The following is a 16566-nucleotide window of genomic DNA, read 5'->3' on the forward strand; positions in this document are numbered from 1 at the left end:
TTTTGTGTTCTTAACTCTTCTGACTGACTCAAATAAAAGAGACAGTCATCAAATTGTATTCCTCTGGGTGTAATGAATAACGCCAGATGCAAAAGTTTCACTGGGTAGTATTTTTCATTACTAATAACAATGAGGTCGTCAATGTTCACTATTATTACTGAGCTAAACTGGCAGCACCTTTTACAATCTGCAGATGTGCAGTTAACTGTGTGCATCTGGACATTATTGTCAGAAGGATAGTGCAGATTTTGTGACCAAAGGATAATGGAAATCTGATTTTCCTTTTCCATGGATGGGGAGTACTAACTTCACAAATCTGACGTGGAAGACAATGCCCCAGAATGTTGTTTCTTTCTTGTAGGGCCTCAGGAAATGTGTGAGCTGTGATAGCTAACCCCCAAAACAAATGCAGACCTTACTGAGTGTGCAAGCATGCTAAGAAGAAGGTATATTGATGCATTGGCAAATTGTGGAAGCTTGAAAAAAGATAAAATAGCCCTCGAACTGCTACCTCTCACCACTCATTGAATAACACTTCTAAAAGCTAGATGCAGAAGAATGCATTAGACTCAACCCAATCTAATGATATCATAAGGACTTGACTATCTTCTCAAAGTGCACAAACTGTTACATTCATGCTCACAGAAGTCTTAATAATCAACATCTGTGTTATTTAATACACATATATTATATTTATTTTGTCTGATTGCTACAATATGTGGGCGGCACGGTGGCACAGTGGTTAGCACTGCTGCCTCGCAGCGCCAGAGACCCGGGTTCAATTCCCGTCTCAGGCGACTGACTGTGTGGAGTTTGCACGTTCTCCCCGTGTCTGCGTGGGTTTCCTCCGGGTGCTCCGGTTTCCTCCCACAGTCCAAAGATGTGCAGGTCAGGTGAATTGGCCATGCTAAATTGCCCGTAGTGTTAGGTAAGGGGTAAATGTAGGGGTATGGGTGGGTTACGTTTCGGCGGGTTGGTGTGGACTTGTTGGACCGAAGGGCCTGTTTCCACACTGTAAAGTAATCTAAAACAAAAATCCAAAAAAAACATTCTTTATTCAGCCAAGAGCTACCTTCTCATTGGACCATAGAGTGATTTTCCTCTACTGCTTTAGATCAAGTAGACTTAGCATACACAGTCATAAACGGACAACATCGGCAGCTGTCTGCACAAGTTCATATTAACAGTGGTTGGCAACGCATTCTCAAATGATACACTCTCCATAGCACAGCATTGGCTGTATCCTCCTGCTATACCTCCATGCTTCCTTATGCACCTTTACACATGGCTGTGTATAGTCCTATATTAGCCTGTTTCCATGTGTCTTTCCCTCTCTTTGTTGTCCTTTTTAGCTCCTGGTCCCACTTAATGCTAACCCATTGCCTTCCCATCTACCATCCCTTGTCCTTTCAGCTATTATGTTCAATCATCCATGAGGGGGGCTGACCTCAGGATTCAGATAAAACAGCAGCTGAGATGAAATAAATAACAGAAAGTTCTTACCTGGCTAAACAAGAATGCCCATGTTTTATTGATTTTGTTCATTGATATAAATAGTGGATCAACTTCCTTTATTCCTGATTCAAAAAAGTTTGGAATTCATGATAATTAGAAGACCCACTTTCACCTCATTCAGCACGGTGTAGTTTTTCAAGATGTTGTGCAATATGATACAAGCAAGACTGGAAAGTCATATTAATTCAAGTGATTTCCAAAGATTTCCATTGGTGGGGAGTTCAACAGCATTGCCTGTGGAAGTGTTGGGAATCATTAACCATTTATGGATTTCCACAGTTAATCGTACATCTACAAGTGCTAAATGTCACTGTCAATTTCACACTTACTATAACAGCGAACATGAATAGTTTTGCCTTTATATGAAGTACAAAATCTGCATCATTATTAATACCACTTGGCATTAAGTTGTATTTCCATTTCAGCTAACCTATCTAGATCATTCTGAAGCATTTAGAAATCTTTTCTCTTGTATTTCATTAGTAGGTTTCATACCATACACTACATACCTAAGACCAAATGAGCTCCATAAGATTTTGACCAAAACAAGACATGGCAATGACACTCGGGGCATAAGATGATCATCTGTTTTCTAATCCATGTAATGTCCATTATTTACAACTTTTTGTTTCATTCCCATCAACTATCTCTCTGTCAATTCCCTTTATTATCTTTAATATAGAGTCATACCTTGCACGTAGGAAGATGATTGTGGTGATTGGAGGTCAGTCATCTTAGCTCCAGGTCATCTCTGCATGAGTTACTCATGAGAGTGTCCTAAGCCCAATCATCTTTAGCTGCTTCCTCAATCACATTCCCTCTGTCATAAGGTTAGAGGTGGGGATGTTTGCCAACGATTGTGCAACATTCAGCACCATTCACGACACCTCAGATACTGAATCAGTCCATGTTCAAATGCAACAAGTTCTGGACAATATCAGGCTTGCACTGACAAGAGGCAAGCAACATTCATGCCACACAAATGGCAGGCTATGACCATCTTCAATAAGAGACAATCTAACCACCGGGCCTTGACCTTCAAAGGTGCTCCATTCACTGAATCCCCCAGTATCAACAACCCTGAGATTACCATTGACCAGAAACTCAACTGGACCTGCCACAAAAACACAGTGGCTATTAAAGCAGGCTAGAGACTAGGAATACTGGAGTGAGTAACACACCTTATGATTCCCCCCCACCCAACCCAAAGAATGTCTACCATCTACAAATCACAAGTCCGGAGTATGAAGAAATACTCTCCACATGCCTGGATGGATGTCGCTCCAACAACACTCGAGACCCCATCCAGGATAAAGCAGCCAGCTTGATTGGCACTCTATGCACAGACATCCACTCCCTCCATCGGGGAATGAGTCTGGGTGGGTTACTCTTTGGAGGGTCGGTATAGACTTGTTGGGCCGAAGGGCCTATTTCCACACAGGGATTCTATATATGATTCTAACTATCTAAGATGCTAACTAGTAGTAGTCAGAACTACCTACAAGATGCACTGTACACCAAAAATTCTTAGACAGCACCTTCCAAATCCGTGACCACTTCCACCTCGAAGGGAAAGGGCAACAAATATATTGGAACATCACCACCTGCAAGTTCCCTTCCAATCCACTCACCATCTTGATTTGGAAATATATTGCCATTCCTTCAGTGTTGCTGGGTCAAAATCCTGCATTGTGGGTATACCTATATCATGTGTACTGCAGCGATTCAAGAAGCCAGCTCACCACCACCTTCTCAATTGCATCCAGGAATAGGCAATGAATGCTGGCCAGCCAATGACTCCCACATCCCACGAGTGAATCAAAGAAAAATAAGCCTGCGTTTTATACCATATCCACTATTTAATGCATCCTCTTAAGATTTAAATCAGTTTTCCAGACACATATTTTGAAATAAAAGGCACTCTTGCTAGCAGTTTGAAATATGAATGTGTCTTTTTTCCTCCATTTAATTGAGTTTGGCAATGGTAATTAACAATGGAAGTACAGTTTATTCAACCCATTTTCTCTAAATATGCAAATATGATCAACAATAGTTCACTTAATGTAATTTTTAACTGAGATAATTGTTCATTTGAAAAAGTGAACATTTCCATGCCTCACTCAGTTATTTGTGAAGACAATCTTGATGCATTACTGCATGTCAAATTGATTCCATATAGGATGGTTAAAAATGTCATCCTACATCTTGGAATCCTTGAATAATGTTATAAATAATCCTTGAATAAGTCCATGCTGCTGCTAAAGTGTACGGCCCACAACTGGACAAGGTACACCAGCAGCGCCAAACTCATGTTTTACACAGATTGAGCAGACCTGCCTGGCTTTTATACTCTTTACTTACAAAATCCTTGGCCCCAAATGCTTTGTGAATTGCTTATCTATCATTTTTACCAACATTGAAGATTTCTCCTCATCATTCCAGTCTCTCATGTGGTGCATTTACATAGCTCCACTGTTTTCATTCCCTTTCCTCAAATTTTTCTACCATATACTTATTCTTTGAATATCTCTCAACACAATACGACTATCTCACTGCTGCAATGATTCATAAATATTATCTATTCTGCTGTCATCTCATGGTCATAACTGCTCATTGAAAAGAAATGCATGAGGATGTGACACATGTGTATTATCCATGTCTGTGTACAATATATCGACATTAGAGGGTATGGTTTTCCTTTTCAATTAAATCAGCTCTGTTACCATTGCTTCTATTATGCTGCCGATCTTTGTGAATGGTTTCTTCTCCGTAAGCCTGCTCCTCTGCTGATGTTTTTGTTCGGGAGGAATGGGTGCAGTGAAATAATTGATCTTAAAAAGCCACTCGTCAAAATTCTTGAATTTAAAATTATTTTTTGATTTCCCTCTAAGGTGTGTACGTGAACAACAGTGCAGCAATTGGAAATGTACTATGCATGGAAATAAATAGGCTTTCTCAAGTGTAATTGGATAAAACTTTAATAAGGATCAAAGAAATAGGAACAGGAGTAGGCCATTTAGTCCCTCAAGCCTGTTCCACCATTCAATAAGATTTTAGCTGATCCAACATTCTTCACACCCACTTGCCTGCATTTTCCAACCCTTGATAATCTCCAAACTATCTATCTCAGTCTTAAATATACAGAAGGATGCTGCATCCATAGCTCTGTGTGTCAAGGAGTTCCAAAGACACTCAACCCTCTGAGAGAAGAAATTCCTCCTCGTCTCAGTCTTAATTTGGCGCCCTTTATTCTAATATAATGCCCTCTCATCTTCGACTCTCATGTGAGGGTGAAATATCTTCTCAGCATTTACCCTGTCAAGCCCCCAGAATCCATATATATATATATATATAATATATATTTGAATGAGATCACCTCTCATCCTTTTAAATCCTAATTAGAAGAGTCCCTGTCCATTTAATCTTTGCTTATAAGACAATCCCTCCATTTCATGGATCGTCCCACTGAGCCTTCTCTGAACGGCTTCCAAAGAAATAACATCTTTCCATCAGTAGGGGGACCAAAACTGCTCACAGTACTCTAGACATAGAGTAGACTTCCCTACTCTTATTCTCCAACCTCGTGGAAATAAGGGCCAATATTTTGTTTGTCTTCCTGATTTCCACTAATATTTCATGAATGGCCACTCACAAATTTATCAGTTCCTCTTATTATTCCCAGAAATATTATGCATCCACATGCAATACATTACGTTCTATTAATCCCCACCCCCTGAATTTTCAATGGTGTTACCATCACTGAATCCCCCACAATCAACATCATTGACCAGAAACTCAACTAGACTCACCGCATAAACGCAGTGGCTACAAGAGCAGGTCAGAGGCTAGGAGGACTGGGGCAAATAACTCACCTCCTAACTCCTGAAAGCCTGTCCACCATCTACAAGGCACAAGTCAGAAGAGGTGTGGAATACTCCCCACTTGCCTGGATAGGTGCAGCTCCAATGACATTCAAGAAGCTTGACATAATCGAAGCCCAAGCAGCTCACTTTATTGGCACCACATCTACAAACATCTACTCTTTCCATCACCAATGCTCAGTAACAGCAGTATGTACTTTCTGCAAGATGCACTGCAGAAATTCACCAAAGTTCCTCAGACAGCATCATCCAAACCCACGACCATTTCCATCTAGAAGCATGAGGGCAGATGATACATGGGAATACCACCACCCGCAAGTTCCCCTCCAAGCCATTCACTATCCTGACTTGGAAATATCGTTTACTGTTGCTGGGTCAGAATCCTGGAATTCCCTTCCTAGTGGCATTTTGGATCAACCCACCTCAGGTGGACTCAAGAGTTCAAGATGGCAGCTCACTACCATCTTCTCAAGGGCAACTAGGGACATGCAATAAATGTTGGTTCAGCCAGCAACACCCACAATGAACAAAAGTGACTTGTTAAATAGAAAATAACATTTGAATAGTTTCTTTCATGGGGTAGAGACTTGGGAGAGAGGAAGAGCAATCATTTATGTTTACATTTGTCATAAATAATCAGTGTAATATTTACATGTCCTGTACTTGCAAATGTTAAATAATATTGCGCAGGTACCAGAATTTATCCAATTTAATATGTTTGAGTCGAATACCCTTTTTCATTTCCTATTCCTCACAAGCACTCAATCTGAATTATTAGTTGATTAAACAGGTACATTAACATTACTCCAGTCAGACCAAAATAATTTTCTTAACCAACATGATTGATTTATCTTCAAAGCTATGTATTAAACACTATTCAATGATCTATCTGACTGTTCAGTGGCATAACATGGATGGAGAGATAAAGTTTTGTGCAAAATGTTACATTTTAATGTTGCTATTGAAATTAGCTTTTCGGAAAAAAACGATTTCTGCAGTTATTAGTCCTCTTCCAAGTCACTTTCTATCAGTGAGCTGTTAGGGCTGTTGAGATGGAAAAGTTCAGCATTGTGTGGTGAGAATGTCCATTAGAACTGCTGATTTTCTGTGTGGTTGGTTTGTGGACAGCATTTAACTTTGAATTGCTTTAGCAGAGGACCTATTAACTAAAGTGTACCATTGAACTTCTTCAATATTTACTCTGTGTCTTCAATCAGTTCACTTCGTGACAACAAGCGGCTTTCACACTTGCAAATCTGGCAAACAGAGTGTAACATGTCCTCAGTTCATTTTGGAGCTTTCCCTTTGTGCTAGCAAGTTTATCGCAGCCTAACTAAAGATGAGGAAAGAAAACTATCATACAAAATACTGATGACTGACAGGTTTATTGAAAAACTGCTCTGTTTGTTTGGACAAACTGTCAGATACAGATAGTGCTTCTACCTCAGTCCTCAGGCTGAAAAGAATTTCCGAGAAAACTGTTTTATTGTTGCTGATCTCGGGTGTTGAAGCTAATTGTCCTATCAATGGATAACATCTGTTACTGCCTGTGCATGGCAACAATGTGCAGTTCAGATTTCATGGAAGATTTCATAAAGAACTCTGAATAGAAATGTGAATGTGCACAGCATGCTAAATCATAGATCAAAACTTTACTGTGGAGAATGAAACCAAACCTCAGCAAATTTTTTCTTATTATTAAACAGCTACTGGAATAGCTTGAGGCTGAGCAATGCAGAGGGTGGGTATCATGAACGGAATGTTTCGTTTAACATTTGACCATTTTTTATTTTTATCTTCCCTTTAGTTTTCTTTCATGCGTTTGTAAGTAATTGTTTGAAACATCAATTTACTGTTATGGACCTGATCAAACCCCCTTCAAATGTATCAAGGAGATAGCCTGGACCGGAGCGTTTTCTTATTTAAAGGTAACTGTCAGGTACTATGTCCCGATGTATTTTGATTGGTCACACTGCCTGGGTTTAAGAAAAACACACTTTATTCTTACGTTATAGTTAAAAAACAAGCGAAAGATAGGAAAATTGGTTCTAATTGTTTCGGAAAACTTAATAGATTATTTATCTACTAAACAGCAACTGTTCCAACATAGTAACATCCCATAAATCCACCCCTAGCAAAGGCAAATTCAGTAAAATAGATTTGTCTCGCATGTAATTCTAGCAGCAGAGATAAACTAAGTTTTTAGCTGTAGCAAAGAGAGAGAGATGTATCAGCTTGCACAACTTGCTTTCAAAAAAAGCCCAACGACTACTGAAAGTTAAACGAAAGCCCTGGTCCTATGGGAGCCTGACTCCACCTATTCAGACTGCTTCTTTTAGTCCAATTTGAAACAAAACACAAGGCCTCACAAGCTGTTTACTTTATTGGCTTGTAACAGACCACTCAGTAGTACTGTTTCAACCTCACTTCATAAAAGACAGCAAGAAAAAATACACTTCTTAAACCTATAATATCATCACATCTCCTTTTTTTAAAAATGAGCCAACAATGTACAAAGATGCTTCCTTTTTAAAAACCGTTAGTCTTACGCTATTAGGACATTACAATACTGATGCATTACATTGACTCTAAGCAAACAAACATTCAACAATATAGTCTATTTCAGTCCATTTCTTCCGCCACCAAATACCTTCATTTTTCTTTATCAAAGTCATCATGACATGTTGGCAATTGTGTTCCCTCATCCTGTCACATGTGTACAGATTGTTCTGCTAAAACGCAATAGCTGTGTTCCTCTGCACCCTTGCACTAAAAATCATGCTATGGAAAACTACTAGAGAAAATTGCACCTTAGAAGATCACTGAAGGAAATTGTTATACTCATTCAGTTGAAAGTTTGCATTATCCAAACAATATCCACAAATCTTCAATTACGTTTTAGCCAATTTGCACTGTTGAAACACACGTTATAAAGGAACAACCTATAATTTCAAAATTAAATGGCTGTAACAATAAACTCCATCTAAGTAGTCTGGTAGTTAGATCTTTTTTTTCCAAAGGGGTTATGATCAGAATATATAATTGTCTCAGACACATTACCGGCAACATATATTTAAAGTGTCGCAATGCCAATACCAAACTCAAGGTCTCCTTCTCAATTGTGGAATATTTCTGTTGATGAATATTCAACTTTCTGGAAAAATACCCAATAGGTCTTTCTATTTTCTTCTCTGCTTGTAAGAGTACAGCATTAAAACTCCTGATGAAGGACTTATGCCCGAAACATCGATTGTCTTGTTCCTCGGATGCTGCCTGACCTGCTGTGCTTTTCAAGCACCACACTCTCGATTCTGATCTCCAGCATCTTACTCCTAGCACCAAAACACACATCACTTGCATTAATAGCCAATTTGAATGGCTTTGTGTCATTAGGCATGGCTAACACTGGGGCAGTGGTTAACACAGCTTTCAGGCTGTCAAATGTTTTCTGACATGCCTCCATCTACTGAAATTTTCTTCACTTCTTCAACCATGCTGTTAACATTTGCTACGAGTTTTGGATAAAGATCAATTAGTCCCAGGAATCGTAATGCTTCCCTCTTGATCGGTAGTATGGGAAACTCACCAATAACTTTTGTTTAAACATCCCTTGAGGCCATTTGTCCATGTCCAACGACATGGCCCAGGAATGTGACTTGGGTTTTTGTGAACACCCTCTTAGCCAGGTTTTTCACCAAGCCCACCTGCTGAAGTTGATTGAACAATTCCAATAGATGTTCCAAATATTCCTTCCATGTGTGATTAAAAATCACCAGATCATCTGTGAACACAACTGAATAATCATGAAATGACTTTAATTGGTTAGCCTTTGAAATGCAGCTTGTGTGTTTTCATACCAAATGACAATAAAGGATAATCTATTCTATATTCTTTTCTAAGTTACAAAATTTTAAACTAGTAAAGTCAATTTGGTGTCATCAAAGCTGAAATTTCCTTTGGTCGCTTAGATAAATGTACCTGCCAGTATCCTTTGAGTACGTCCAGCTTTGAAATATATATTGCTTGACCGACCTCCTCAATGCAGTCTTCCAGCTGTGGAATAGGATCCAAATCAGATTTTGTAGAAGCTGTAATTTTGTGGCAATTCAAAGTTTGTGTGAAGATTTGTAGCTTGGGTGCTCGTTGTTGTGGTTGTGTTCGCTGAGCTGGGAATTTGTGTTGCAGACGTTTTGTCCCCTGTCTAGGTGACATCCTCAGTGCTTGGGAACCTCCTGTGAAGCGCTTCTGTGTTGTTTTCTCCGGCATTTATAGTGGTTTGTCTCTGCTGCTTCTGGTTGTCCGTTCCAGCTGTCCGCTGCAGTAGCCGGTATATTGGGTGCAGTTCAATGTGTTTGTTGATAGAATCTGTGGATGAGTGCCATGCCTCTAGGAATTCCCTGGCTGTTCTCTGTTTGGCTTGTCCTATGATAGTAGTGTTGTCCCAGTCGAACTCATGTTGCTTGTCACCTGTGTGTGTGGCTACTAAGGATAGCTGGATGTGTCATTTCGTGGCTAGTTGGTGTTCATGGATACGAATCGTTAGCTGTCTTCCTGTTTGTCCTATGTAGTGTTTTGTGCAGTCCTTGCATGGGATTTTATACACTATGTTGGTTTGTGGCAATTGACGTACAAATGTTGGGGACCACCCTGGTTTTCGTACAACCACAACAGGTGATCTCCATTCTCTGCAACTCACTTCAATTATAATGCTGTTGTACATGCTTTCAATCTCTTTTTGAATCTGTGCCAATTTTAGAGGGTTAAGTCTATAAGGATGTTGCTTAACTTAATGGTAAGGTCCTAGGGAGTGTTGCTGAACAAAGAGACCTTAGAGTGCAGCTTCATAGCTCCTTGAAAGTGGAGTCGCAGGTAGATAGGATAATGAAGAAGGCGTTTGGTATGCTTTCCTTTATTGGTCAGAGTACTGAGTACAGGAGTTGGAAGGTCATGTTGCGGCCATACAGGACATTGGTTAGGCCACTATTGGAATATTGCGTGCGATTCTGGTCTCCTTCCTATCGGAAAGATATTGTGAAACTTGAAAGGGTTCAGAAAAGATTTACAAGGATGTTGCCAGAGTTGGAGGATCTGAGCTACAGGGAGAGGCTGAACAGGCTGGGGCTGTTTTCCCTGGAGCGTCGGAGGCTGAGGGATGACCTTATAGAGGTTTACAAAATTATGAGGGGCATGTATAGCGTAAATAGGCAAAGTCTTCTCCCTGGGGGTTAGGGAGTCTAGAACTAGAGGGCGTAGGTTTAGGGTGAGAGGGGAAAGATATAAAAGAGATCTCAGGGGCAGCTTTTTCACTCAGAGGGCGGTACATGTATGGAATGAGCTGCCAGAGGAAGTGGTGGAGGCTGATACAATTGCAACGTTTAAGAGGCATTTGGATGGGTATATGAATAGGAAGGGTTTGGAGGGATATGGGCTGGGTGCTGGCAGGTGAGATTAGATTGGTTGGGATATCTGTTCGGCATGGATGGGTTGGACTGAAGGGTCTGTTTCCGTGCTGTACATCTCTCTGACTCTATGACTCTTATAGCTGGAACAACATTTCCTGTATCTATATCATGCACAATCATGTCAGTATTTGCCAGCTTATTCCCACGTATCTCTTTCATGTGATTGGAATAACTCATTCAGGTCATTTTGATTTTCCTCTGGAAGTTAACTCAATAATTTATCCCAATCTTATTGTTATTATTCAGTTTAATTTGAGGAATATCCAATTCAAATAATCTGGATATGGTTCTTCTCTCTAAACTGTAATGAGTACCACATTCTTCTTTTACTTTGCTTCCCTACCAACACACCGTTTGTGCACATTCATAGGACACACTCTGTGAATTTTTCTTTTATTTGGCACTCTTATCAAATAATTAATCTCACTCAATTTCCTTTCAATTTGGTGAGGCCCATGAACTCTTGCTTTTCAAGATTGACCGCCCATTGACAGTAATATTTGAACTTTGTCTCCTCCAGCAAAACTACCAATTTTTGATTTCTTATCTAATTCATGTCCATCAGATGCTGAGCTATTTCCAAATGCCATCTAAACAACTCACTTCACTTGATCTTCCCCTAAAATTTGACACATAGTCCAAAAATGTGGTCTCTGATTCTGACTTAACCTTACTATTTTTTCCTTCATTAAATTCAGTTGTCTTAGACAATAGACAATAGGTGCAGGAGTAGGCCATTCTGCCCTTTGAGCCTGCACCACCATTCAATATGATCATGGCTGATCATCCTTAATCAGCATCCTGTTCCTGCCTTATCTCCATAATCCTTGATTCCACTATTATTGAGTGCACTATCCAACTCTTTCTTAAATAAATCCAGAGACTGGGCCTCCACTGCCCTCTGGGGCAGAGCATTCCACACAGCCACCACACTCTCTGGGTGAAGAAGTTTCTCCTCATCTCTGTCCTAAGTGGTCTACCCCATATTTTTAAGCTGTGTCCTCTGGTTCGGCACTCACCCATCAGCGGAAACATGCTTCCTGCCTCCAGAGTGTCCAATCCTTTAATAATCTTATATGTCTCAATCAGATCCCCTCTCAGTCTTCTAAACTCAAGGGTATACAAGCCCAGTCACTCCAATCTTTCAGCGTAAGGTAGTCCCGCCATTCCAGGAATTGACCTTGTGAACCTACGCTGCATTCCTTCAATAGCTACTTCATGTCCAAAAAGTAATTCAAATGGACTGAATTTATTTGATTCATTAGGTGCATCCCTAATTGCAAAACATACAAATGGAATTTGTTTATCCCAATCCTTTGGATGTCATGACTATGAGCCCTCAACATGGTCTTTAAAATTTGATGCCACCATTCTGATGTTCCTTGCATTTCTGGATGGTACATATTTGATTTAAATTGTTTTACTCATAGGCTATCCATAGCTTCCTTGGTTAATTTTGATATAAAATTGGCCCTTGATTTGATTGTATGTCTGTGGGTAGTCCGTATGTGGTAAAAATTTGAGTAACTCTTCTGCAGTCCTTCAAACCGTGGTTTTGGGTCATGGAATGGCCTCTGGAAATCTAATAGACACATCCATTATCGTCAATAAATTTTGCTTCCCACTTTTTGTTTTAGAGAGGGGTACTCTGTGATCAATCATTTACTCCTGTAAATGGTTTCTCAAATGTTGGAATAGATATTAACGGTGTTGGTTTAATCATGGCCTGAGGTTTTCCTATTACTTGACATTTATGACATGTCCAGTAAAATTCAACCTCATCTCTGTGTAGTCAAGGGTAACAAAAGTGTTTTTTATGTTTTGGTTGGCGTTTTCCTTATTCCCAAATGGCCTCCAACTTGTACCTCATCTGCTGCCTGCAACACCGTCTTTCTGTAACCCACAGATGATCACATGATGATCCTCTACCCATTTCTCTTCCACCTGAATATGTATTGGTCTCCATTTCCTCATCAATACTTCATTTTAAAGATAATAATGTTCTGGGATACACTCAGGCCCTTCTATATGTGTTTTTTTAATGCAATTACTTTATTTTTTCATCTTTCTGTTGTAATTCAGCTACTATCCACCTGGTCCTCCACCTGCTCTTGTTTTTTCTCAACCATTTGATCAAACATTTAGCTCCTGATAATTGAAATTCAGCTTGCTCATCTTTAATCTATGATTTCTTTGTGACCTTGTTACAACATGGTCAGGAAAAGTTCCAGGATGTACTTCCTGTAAAATATCAGTTGCCTGATTTTCTACCGACTTTTTAATCACGGTATGCGTCATTCCACCTGAGATCCAGCTATTTCATTCCTGAGGATAAACTGTATTTCTGGAACAGTGAATTTCTCTATAACTTCTATCCCAACACTTCATCACTCTTCTCTGGACTCTCCAACCTCACCTTATACAATGGGACACTATGATTCTCCCCATGATTTCTACGTTATACCAACCTTTCTGAAAATACTGCTTCCACAGCACACACCTACTTATCTCTCACTATCAAAGATTGACTTGCTCCTGTACCTCTTAGTATTTTGATTTCTTTACCTGGTCCTCTTGGTACACATGAGTAAACCTTATCCACACAGGTAAATTGTTTATAGAGATCTGGTTATTCTTAACCAATTCCTGAACAAGCTTTACATTCTTTTGCAGCTCATTAACTTTCACTGGGATCTCCTTTACCACTTTAATAAACCGCTGTATGGCTTATCTTGTTTTCTAGTGCTTTTCTTAAACCACCAATACTGCAACTTCATGTGTCCTACTTTATTGCAGTGTAAATATCTGAGATTTTTTTTATTTTACTTTTGTTCGCCCCTCATGGATTTCTTTTTTAACCTGAGATAAACTTTCTTCAATGAGATCTCCTTTTCCTTTACTAGCTGAGGATTTCTCTTTTCCCTAATTTCTATCCCTCACAGGTTAAATTGAATGTCGGAAACCAAACTTTGATTTATCAACTAACTCATAATCATCTGCCAGTTCTGCCTTGTTATCTTGCTGTTTTCACTCTCTGCTCTTCTACATGAGTGTTCATTGCTTCAGGAAATGAATTTTTGAACTCTTCCAATATAATTGTCTCTCTCAGAGTGTCATATGTCTGCTCTATTTTCAACACCCTTCTTCACTTATCAAAATTAATTTGTTTGATCCTTTCATACTTTATGTACTTTTGACCAGATTCCCTTCTTAGATTCCTGAAGTGTCTATAGATTTTTAGCACTAGTTCATATGCACATAAGATGGTTTTTTTTCCACCTCACCATTTTCACCAGATACCTCCCCTGATAGTGGTGCAAAAAGCTCACCAGCTTTACCTACAAATTTTGTTTGAATCAACGATAAGCTCATGGTCACAGGCCATTTCATTTGTTCAGCCACTTTCCCAAATGAAATGAAAAAGGTTTTGACAACCTTCCCATCAAACTTTGGTAATGCTTGGGCATATTTAAACAGGTCGCCACAGGCCTTTGGCTGTGATGGGTTTGCTCTTCATCACTGTCCCCATCATTACTCTTATTTTCTACCTTCACCATTTTAAGTCGAGAGTGTGGTGCTGGAAAAGCACAGCAGGTCAGGCAGCATCTGAAGAGCAGGGGAGTTGACATTTCGAACAAAAGCCCTTCATCAGGAAGGCCTTCCTGATGAAGGGCTTTTGCCCGAAATGTCAACTGTCCTGCTCTTCAGATGTTGCCTGACCTGCTGTGCTTTTCCAGCACCACACTCTCGACCAGCATCTGCAGTCTTCATTTTTGCCTAGTTGATCTTCACCATTTTAAGTCAACTTTCCTCTTTCATTGCCAATTTCTGAAATTCAAGACCTCTTTCTTACTCCCTCTACTAGGGCCTTCATTTGTTCTTCTTTCTCCTCTGCTTTTAATCATGATTCAAACTGTTTAATTGTCTTTTCACATTCAAGCTGCTTCATTTGCAATTGAAGTTTAGCCAATCGCAATGATTCTGTTGTGTTCCTGACAATTGTAATTGCAGAGTTCTTGCTGCCACTATTTCACTTTTTCCCACAGACACAGGCAACTTCAACTTCAACTTGTTTGTCAGTCCAAAAAGCTTTGCCTAGCTTACTTGCTGTAAAACACCTGGTGTGACTTCTTCCACCCCCAGGAAACTCTTAGTGACTCAAAGAGCCATTGCTACACAAGGCACACCCTGCTTAAACCAATTGAGTACAATACCTAAAGAATAAAAACATATACCTAACACATACCACTCACTGTCTTTGAGTCTAATAATCCTAAACCCAGCCTGGAATTATAGGTTTGATTCTGACAAGAGCTCCCAATTTGTTATGGACCAGAACAAATGCCCTTCAAGTATATCTCAGATATAACTGGACCCAAACTTTTTCTTATTTAAAGGCAAGTGTAAGGTGCTGTGTTCTAGATGTAATTCAATTGGTTATACTCCTTAACTTTAAGTAAAACATGCTTTATCCTTACTCTACAGTTAAAATACAAACATAAGAAAGAAGAATTGGTCTAACTTTAACTGCATTGGAAAACTTAACAGAATAATAGATGATATAACTACTGAACAGCAGCTGTTCCAATATAGCCGGCACATCCCATAAAATGCAGCTCTGGCAAAGGCAGACTCAGTAAAATAGATTTGTCTCACATGCAGTTCTAGCAGCAGAGAGAAGCTAAGTTGTTAGCTGTAGCAAAGAGAGGGAGATGTGGCAGCTTTCACAAACAGCTTCCAAAAAAACCCAACAACTACTGAAAACTAAGCTGAAGCCATGGTTCTGTGGGTGTCTGATTCCACCCATTTATGCTACTTATATTGTTCCAACTTTCAAAAAAAAAGGCCTTACAAGCGATTTACTTTATTGGCTTGAAACAGACTGCTCCTTACCTCTATCTCAACCTCTCCTCACTAAAAACAAAAGACAAAATACATCTCTTAAAGCCATAGTATCATCACATTACCCTCCTGATGTTTTTTTTTCTTTCTATCTATAATGTACTATTGTGAAAAAGAGACTGACTTTCTTTTTAGTTTATTCTTAGGATATCGCCATTGCTGTCAAAATTTACATTTACATGTCGACTTCTAGTTGCCCTTGAGATAGTGGTCAGGAATTAGCAACTTGTACCATTGTTGTGTTTTTGTGGTGATGGCACTCTGGAAATACAAATTAGATGGGGGAGTTCCAAGGTTTAACCCAACGATACTGAAGGAATTAGTGACATATGTCCAGGTTTAGATTGTGTGTGAGTGTGTGTGAGAGACCAAGAAGTGATGATGTTCCCTTAAAGCTGCTGCCTTTTCCCTTCCAGGCAATAGAGTTTGTAGATTTTAAATGAGTTGCTGAAATTGCCTTGGTACTGATGCAGTGCAGCTTGTAAATAGTACACAATGAAACTATGGGATGGCAATGGAAAATGAAATGGATATATAAACTGGCATATGGAGTGACAAAGCAGTGAATTGCTTGTCCTAGGATCTGTTGAATTTCGTGCCTTGATGGGTCTAGCTACAAGAAAATTCAAGTGAAGAGTTTTCGGTTACATTCAGTTTGACTATAGATGCTTGTGAAATAGGGCATGAGTCCATTGAATTGCTTTCCAAAGTACTTTCTTTTTTTAATGTACTTTTCTATGCTTGCATTTCTAGAATTTCATGATGGTGGCTATGTTCAGACAAAGAACTAGTTCATAAATGGAAGG

General features: G+C 39.5%; 1 protein-coding gene across 10 annotated transcripts in view; it reads left to right on the forward strand.

Annotated features, from left to right (window-relative positions):
- The window catches only part of lrrc4ca (leucine rich repeat containing 4C, genome duplicate a), a 994912-nt gene that overhangs the window by 270085 nt on the left and 708261 nt on the right, over nucleotides 1–16566 (forward strand). The gene's annotated exons all lie outside the window — the stretch shown is intronic.

This window comes from Chiloscyllium plagiosum, chromosome 16 (assembly GCF_004010195.1).
Source record: "Chiloscyllium plagiosum isolate BGI_BamShark_2017 chromosome 16, ASM401019v2, whole genome shotgun sequence".
Lineage (NCBI taxonomy): Eukaryota > Metazoa > Chordata > Chondrichthyes > Orectolobiformes > Hemiscylliidae > Chiloscyllium > Chiloscyllium plagiosum.